Source organism: Mobula hypostoma, chromosome 14 (genome assembly GCF_963921235.1).
Source record: "Mobula hypostoma chromosome 14, sMobHyp1.1, whole genome shotgun sequence".
NCBI lineage: Eukaryota > Metazoa > Chordata > Chondrichthyes > Myliobatiformes > Myliobatidae > Mobula > Mobula hypostoma.
The window spans coordinates 16,189,106-16,197,853 of record NC_086110.1 but is presented as its reverse complement, the minus strand read 5'-3'; the positions used below and the strand labels follow the sequence as shown (position 1 = coordinate 16,197,853).

The 8,748-nt window shown below is 43.8% G+C and overlaps 1 long non-coding RNA gene across 1 annotated transcript; it reads right to left on the bottom strand.

Annotated features, from left to right (window-relative positions):
- Positions 1 to 526: 526 nt before the first annotated feature.
- On the bottom strand, positions 527 to 7,558 carry LOC134356113 (uncharacterized). The gene is made up of 3 exons (XR_010020284.1): positions 7,294 to 7,558; positions 3,761 to 3,910; positions 527 to 709 (listed from the first exon to the last, which is right to left on the bottom strand). It is a non-coding gene; the product is annotated as an uncharacterized LOC134356113 (long non-coding RNA).
- Positions 7,559 to 8,748: the final 1,190 nt, after the last annotated feature.

The following is an 8,748-nucleotide window of genomic DNA, read 5'->3' as shown; positions in this document are numbered from 1 at the left end:
TAGCTAGTCAAGCATGACAACAAAATTTAACTTTCCTCTTAATTTTCTTCCACACTATCAGATGGATAGTTTCTTCCCTGCATATCTTTCCATTAAGAGCAAGAACATTCTAAACATTTGGTTTAGGAAATTACATAGAGGTTTTAAGATACAGCAACTCTTGGCTGCTGTGCATGTATGTTTACTTGCAGCCCAGTTCTCTGGTACGATGGTAAATTTAGTGGAGGCACAATCAGACCTCGAACTGAATTCTCAACTTGCCTTTCCTTTTATTTATTGTAAACTTTTTTGACAGTCAACTTTTGCCATCCAGCTATAGGGCAATGTGTGAAAACAGCCTACCTCTTTCTACAAAATCCATTTAAATCAAGGCACCAGTAAGAGAATTGATAACAGCAAATGGGACAGCATATACCCGGACAACCTGTTATGGAGTGTGATATTAACACCTCACATTTGGGGCAAGAATGCACTTTAGGACATCCAAACACTATTAGCTTCATCTTTTATTGTATCACAGCTCAGAAGCAAATTTGTCATCGTGCAAGGCTTGCTACTACAGCATTCAGCCTGAGCATCAGTGTTTTTCCACTCTCATAGACAATCCCAACAGAACTGAGAGCTTCTTTGATTTTTCTGAACAAGATAGGCACTGAACATACGACTTCTCCAAATTTATTCTTGGGACATAAAGGCCACAATCTGGTCACTGGGAGACAGAATGAAAAGAATTAGTGACACAAATATAAAGAACCCTGGCAGGTACATTTGTTTCCTTATCATAGTAACTGCTGTTGTATAATACAATGGATTCCAGTTAATTGGGCCATTGGTTAATCAGGACAGCTGCTTACGTAAAGTACAGAAACTAATCAAGAAAATAGCCAGGATTCCGTTAGTTTATTTGGGACATTAACTGAGACATGAGACCAATGTCAAAGTTTCTAACTAGCATCAGTTGCAAGCACTTGTGTGGTAGTTAGGCACTACACCAAACCTTGAGCAAACAGTTTTTAGAGTGTCAGCTGCATGTGTTTGTGTTCAAAACACAGTTTCAAGCATTCAGGTTTGGATATGCCAGAAATGGGCAGAAGTGAAAATGAAGCACTTTCACTACTTCAACAAGTTTGGTATAATGAAGAATTTGAAGGTACAGTATCAACAATCAATGTTACAATGAAATTGAAGATTTAGAGGATGCAATTGTCAAAAGCATTGCATGATGGCACTCCATTATCATCCTGCACTAGGAGTCTGTGCATATTTTGTTCATTTACAGTCAATTAAAAGAACCCAGGAGCATATATTGGATGAAATTTTCCATTGATCACAATTAGGAATGAACACACAGGTTTATAGTACTGTAGAGATATTGGTAATGTTGTAATTTATCTGTATTTAATTTAAATACATAATTAGTTACTCAGTTAAACAGTTTTTATACCTTTTTTATACCTTTTTAACTATTTCCATGAGACTTCAACTAATTGGGGCAAAAGGTGATGACCCAATATATCCCAATTATCCGGAATCCATTGTATTCTATTTTGAAGGCTTCAATTATCCCTCACTCAGAGCATTATGGAGAGGGGCATTACCGGCTTTGCATAAAGAATGTGAAAAATAAAAGCAGGAGTTGATCCTTGTCTACCCATGGGACAATTTGCAGTGACCAATTAACCTACTAACTGGTAGGTCTTTGGACTGTGGGAGGAAACCGGTGCACCCGGGGGAAACCCACGCATTCCACAGGGAGGATGTACAGACTCTCCACAGAGGACGCCGGCACTGAATTCCGAACTGTGACCCACTGAGCTGTTATAGTGTCACATGAATTGCTACACTACAGTGGTATCCCAATAATGGGACAACATCTAGTCTGTGACAAACATGTCAGGTTATTTAAAGCAACACACACACAAATATACACACACATGCACAAATACACACACCACACACACACACACACACACACACACACACATACACACAACACACACACACACACACACACACACACAAGATGCTGGATGAACTCAGCTGGTCAGGCAGCATCTATGGAAATGAATCAACACTCGCCATTTCGGGCCGAGACCCTTCTTCAGGACTGGAGAAGAAGGGAGAAGATGCCAGAATTAATAGGTGGGGTGGGGGGGAGGAGAATAGCTAGAAGGTGATAAGTGAAACTAGATGGGTAGGAAAGATAAAGGGCTGGAAAAGAAGGAATCTGATAGGAGAGAAACGTGGACGATAGGAGAAAGGGAAGGAGGAGGGGTCCCGGGGAGGTGTTAGGCAGGTGAGATTTATTATCTCCATAGCAACTTCTGTCAAAACCACAGGATATAAATCATCAGATCCTAGAGATTAATCAGTCTCCTTGGAGAAGACCAGTACAGCGACAGGACCTCCAGCCCATGATGTCTGTGCCAGCCATGATGCCAATTCAATCTAATCCCATTTTCCTGTACGTGGTCTATATTCCTTTATCTTCTATCTGTCTAAATAGCTCTTAACTGTCACCATTGTATCCAACTCCGCCACCTCTCATGGCTGAACATTCCAAACACAGACCACAGTATATTAAAAAAAAACATGCTTTGCACATCTCCAGTAAACTTTAAAACTATGCCCTCTAATCTTTGAGAAGAACCAACTATCCACCAAATCTTTGTTTCTCACAATTTTATAATCTATCAGGTCACCCCTCGGACTCCAAAACTGTGGAGAATACAATCAAAGTTTCTCTAACATCTCCTTACAGCTAATACTCTTCAACCCAGGCTACATCCCGGTTAACTGCTTTTGCACCCTTCCAAGGCCTTCACAGCCTTCCAGAACCATACCCAATATCCCAATTGTGGTCTAATCAAAAGTTTAGTGTGTCTCAGCACCCTGACACTTACTTATAAATCTATTTCCTTGCGTTTTTCATTAACAAAAGAAACTTCAGCTGTTTACTATTTCCAATAGGTCCTTCTGCAAAGGTGGGGACAAACTACTTTTCAAGTGTAGTTTCCTTATCTTTCATAGTCAATTGTGTAACTCATGCCTTCATAATTTGTTCACCCAAGTTTTAGACTGAGCTTTTAATTTTAATATAAGATTCTATATCATTGATCTCTTAAGTCCCATTAAAAACCCTTTCTGCCTGTCCCTTCATTGGTTCCTCAATATGCTGAGCTATAAAACTTCCTAAATTTTTCTTTGAATTTGTGACTTGACAATTACTGCATATTTAGTAGGTTTGGTCAATGTAGAATTAAGTCCCACATGATTGTTTCTTAACTCATGCTAGCTACATATACAATTTTCATTTCCATCACACCCTGCATCTCTACTACAATTAAAACTATTGGGAATTCCAACATTTACACAAGCTTATCTCCGTGCTGCTTGCATTTGACCTCTCTGAGTTTCTTTTTGTTCATTCATAACACCAGAATCAAAAAAAAGAAAAACTAAATTACTCTCTCCTCATGATTTCATTAGTAACTCTTCTGAAACTCGATTCTCTTTCCGACTCCAAAATTCTGTACAATCACTTCTAAAATAATAGTTTGCATTCAATTATTTAACCAACATACCAAAGTCAACAGGACACCAACCATCTAATAAAATTCATTTCTTCTGATTTAACTATCCAGGAAGTATGAAACAATGGAGGGTTTATATGATGTTTAAATAAAAGGGAAGAGACAAGAACTATTTCTTACAACATTAAGTTTCAAAATTCCATTAAAACTCAGAAATCATAACTCACCTTTTGGTATGACTTTGCCCCATTGCTTATTAATTTGCATAGTTGCATTTCATAAGATATCCATTTTTCCTCTGTCAGGCAATCAAGTTGACACACTTCCTACCAAGGCCACTCCTCGACACACTTGGGGCAGTTAAAGGTGAAGCAACCCTACAGAAAAAAACACCTGTTCTTTTAAACCCATTGGTTCCATCACACTGAAACCAACTTTGAAATTTAAAAGGACCCAGATTCTTGCTTTCATTTATTTTACACCACTTGGAAGAGATGTATTGAATAGCCAGAGCAACATAAACCTGAATTAACCATTTTTTAATTTTAATTACAAAGTAATGAAACTGCAGAACATATTCAGATTGACAGTTTTCATATGGAATGCATTCAAGGTGCAATCCATATATTTGCTCATCTGTGTTAGATTTGTTACATTATAGTGGAGACGTGAATCTGCAAATGCTGGAAATCTTGAGCAACACACATTATACTGGAGGAACTCAACAGCATCGATGGAGGGAAATGAAGAGTTGACCTTTCGGGTCGAGACCCTTCATCAGGACTGGAAAGGAAGGGGGAAGAAGCCAACTACAAGGGTAGGGGGATGGGGAACAGCACAAGCTGGCAGGTAATGGGGGAGTCAGGGTGATGGGGGAAAGTAGGTGGATGGGGAAGGGGGATGAAAAGGAATAATGTGAGAAGCTAGGAGGTGACAGAGGGAAGAGGCAAAGGGCTAAAGATGAAGGAATCTGGTAGGAGAAGACAGTAGACCATGGTTGGACAAGCAACATCTCATGTTCAGTCTTGGTGATTTCCCATCTGATGGCATCGACATAGATTTCTCTTAACTTCTGGTAAACTATTTTTCTGTTTTCCTCATTTCTCCCCCCCCCCACACACACACCCCCCATCTTTTGCTTTCCCTCATCCTAATAGCCCTTCTCTTCCTCTTCCCTGCCCTCATGATCCGCACTTCACCAGCCTCCGGTATCCCACCTCCTTCCCTTTATTCCATTGTCCAGTGTCCTTTCCAGCAGATTCCTCCTTCTTCAGCACTTTGCCTCTTCTACCAATCACCTCCTGGCTTCTCACATCATACCTGCCCCTCTTACCAGGACTGACCAATCACCTCCTGGCTTCTCACATCATACCTTCCCCTCTTACCAGGACTGACCAATCACCTCCTGGTTTCTCACTTCATCCCACCCACATCACCTTCCCCTCTCACCAGGACTGGCCAATCACCTCCTGGTTTCTCACTTCATCCCACCCACATCACTTTCCCCTCTCACCAGGACTGACCAATCACCTCCTGGTTTCGCACTTCATCCCACCCACATACCTTCCCCTCTCACCAGGCTCACCTATTACTTGCCATTTTGTCCTTCACTGCTTGCTACCTTTTCATTCTGGCTTCTTTTCCAGACCCGATGAAGGGTCTCGGCCTGAAAATCAACTTTTCATTCCCCTCCATAGTTGCTGCCTGTCTCGCCTAGCTGCTCCAGCATTTTGTGTTGGGTTATGGTGTTACTTTCAATTTGGAGTTCCTAACCATTGCTGGGTTAAGGATTCAGTATTTTAAAGAAGCAACGAACTGGCCATTAAAAGACAATTTCTATCCTTTGAAATTTGATTTTCAAGTCAAGAAAAGTTTGTTGTCATTGAACTGCATACGTGTATATAACGTATATAATTTAAATAGAAACGAGATCACGTTTCTCCGAACCAGGGTGTAAAGCACAGTAGTACACATACACATGATAACTTATGAAGTTAAGGATAAAATCTACAGATGAATCACACATGAATTACAAAATGAAGTGCATAAATATTAAATACTGTAAGGTACGGAACACATTAACCAGTGACACTTCGAATACGAGGCGGCGGGGAGTTCCGAACCTAATGGCCTGGGGGAAGAAATTGTTTCTCATCCTGACCGTTCCTGTTTTTATGAATCGTAGTCTCCTGCCGGATGGTAGAAAGTCAAAGAGGATGCTGAATGGATAGGTGGATCCTTAATAATACTAAGGGCCCTGCGTACACAGCGCACCTGATGTGTCCCCGATGGACGGTAGGGAGACCCCTATGATCCTCTGAGCTGTTCTCACAGCGCTTTGTAGGGACTTCTGGTCCGATGCTCACTGCTCGCATACCAGATGGAGATGCAACTTGTCAGAACGCTCTCAATGATGCTTACGTAAAACGCAGCTAAAATTGTGGAGGCGGGGGGGGGGTGGGGTCAAGGAGCCTTGCTTGCCTCAATTTTTTTTACGAATTGGAGCATACTTCTGCCTTCTAGTTCGAGGAGGTAATATTAAGGGATATTAATCTCCCAGTCCCCAAGTCTGGATCCCTCACAAAGACAGATAACTACCGCGGTAACAGCTTGACCTGCAACTTAGCAAAGCTATACAATTGGATGATCATGAACAGGATTCGCACCGCCATTGACCCTAAGCTAAGATTCAATCAGAATGGTTTTCGGCAGAAGCGCACAATAGTAATGCAAATACTTGCTCTCGGTAGGATCATCGAGGAAGTCAAGAAGACCACCTACCAGCCGTGTTTACTTGCATCGATTTTTGCGAAGCCTTTGACTTCATTCACCGAGGTAAAATTGCTGAAGATCCTGAAAGCTTATGGAGTACCAGACCGTCTACTGAGAGCAATAGAGTCCAGCTATACCAAAACCATGGCGAAAGTTGTATCACCAAACAGAGAAACAGCAGGGTTTCAGCTCCGAGCTGGTGTGCTGCAAGGAGACACTCTGGCACCCTACATCTTTATAATCGTCCTTGATTACCTTCTGCGTCAAGCTACCAAAGATCATGACAAGCTTGGTTTTACCATAAAACCAGGGCAAACCAAAAGGGTCTGACCAGATGAAGGAAGCACAGCAGCTGCTGACAAAAGTGGAAATTGCATGCAATAAAGTTGGACTTCACCTAAACGCTGAAAAGACAGAGTACATGGCGTTTAACTGCGACGAAGGTACTCTCAAAACCGTACAGAATGCTACCATTAAGAAAATTTGACTACAAATACCTAGGGGTCAAGAATGATGAGTTTGGAGAAGGACATAAAGATACGGGAGGCGCTGGCGTGGAGGGCTATGAACGACATGAAGGAAATCTGGAAGTCGAACCTGACCAGAGGGCTTAAAAAGAGGATTTTCATAGCAGTCATAGAGTCCATTCTCACATACAGATGCGAGACGTGGACACTCACCAAGACTATGCGAAAGTCTCTAGATGGTTGCTATACACGAATGCTCCGGATGGCTCTTGACCTGAGTTGGCTACAGCACATAATGAATGTCGAGCCCTATAACAACCTACCGATGCTCACCACTAGAATCGAGGCGAGAAGACTGCAACTAGCGGGGCACTGTCTACGCCACCCCGAGCTATCTGCCAGCCTAGTCATCATATGGGAGTCCAAGCACGGGAGGATGAACCCTGGGCGCCCTCCCAAGACTATGGTCAACACGCTCCTAGAAGGCAGTGGCGCGGCTAATGTACATGAACTGAACATACTGATGAGGGAGGGGGAGAAGTGGAGAGTCTGTCATCGTGCCTGACGCCAGCCCCCTAGGCCTGAGACGACATAGTAGTTCCTGAAGTCTACAATAATTTCCTTTGTCGTCTTCACGTTCAGACTTGGGTTGTTCTCCTCACACCAATCCGCCAGCCGCCCCACTTTCTCTCTGCTCTCTAACTCAGGACTGCTCTTGATAAGACCCGTCATTGTTGTGCCATCCGCAAACTTGATGACACGGTCTGAGCTGGATCCTGCGATACAGTCGTGCGTCAGCAGTGTGAACAGCAGGGGGTTGAGCACGCAGCCCCGGGGAGCGCCAGTGCTCAGCGTAATGGGACGAGAGACGTTACTGCTCACACGGACTGACTGTGACTTTACTGTTAGGACATCCAGTATCCAGGTGCAGGGGGAGGTGTTGAGACCCAGCGAGGACGATTTCCCTGCCAGTTTCTGGGGTATGATGGTGTTAAACGCTGAACTGACGTCTATAAACAGCAGTCTGGCGTCTGAGACATTGTTTTCCAGGTGGCTCAGGACAAAGCGGACAGCAGTGGCTATTGCATCATCAGTGGATCGATTTGCGTGATAAGCGAACTGGAAAAGGTCCAGTGTAGCCGGGAGAAAGCCATGACTAGCCGCTCAAAGCATTTCATGATGGTTGATGTTGATGCCACCGGACGATAGTGATTTAGGCAGGATACCGTCGCCGCCTTTGGCACTGGAACGAAAGTTGCCACCTTGAGAACCGAGGGGACAATGTTTTGTTCTACAGAGATGTTGAATATATCCGTCAGCTGGGCTGCGCAGTCTTTCAGAACTTGACCTGGTATATTACCAGGCCCCGCAGCTTTGCGTGGGGTAAATCTGGACAGGGTGTGCCTCACCTCAGCTTCAGCCAGACGGAGCGTCCGCTCCCCTGGGCTGCCTTCCTCACTAGCACTTTGTTCTGCGCATCAGACCGGGCGTAGAAGACAGTCAGCCTCTCAGGGAGAGAAGCATCCTGGTCACTGACACGCAGGGTAGACTCAAATCCTGTGAATTCCCTGCCACATGCGCCTCGTGTCTCTGATATCGCAGAAGCGACAGTAAATTCTCTGAGAATGCTCCCATTTTGCCTTCCTGATGGAGCGGGAAAGCACAGTTTTTTCTTCCTTGGGAGCTGTCGCATCCCCCAATCTAAAGGCAGCTTTGCTGTCCCTCAGCCGGGTACGGGCCTCTGCGGTAAACCATGGCTTCTGAGTTGCCCTCACCCGCATGTGTTCAGTGATGGCAACATGTAGCTGGTCTCAGCATCCACATATTCCTCGATGTTAACATAGTTGCCATAGGTGGCGGCCTCCCTGAACATTCTCCCGTTCCTATTATTAAAGCAGTCCTGCATTTCAGAGAATGCACCATCCCGCTAGGTTTTCACCACCTTTAGCGCTTGTTTGATCACTGGTTTGTAGGCT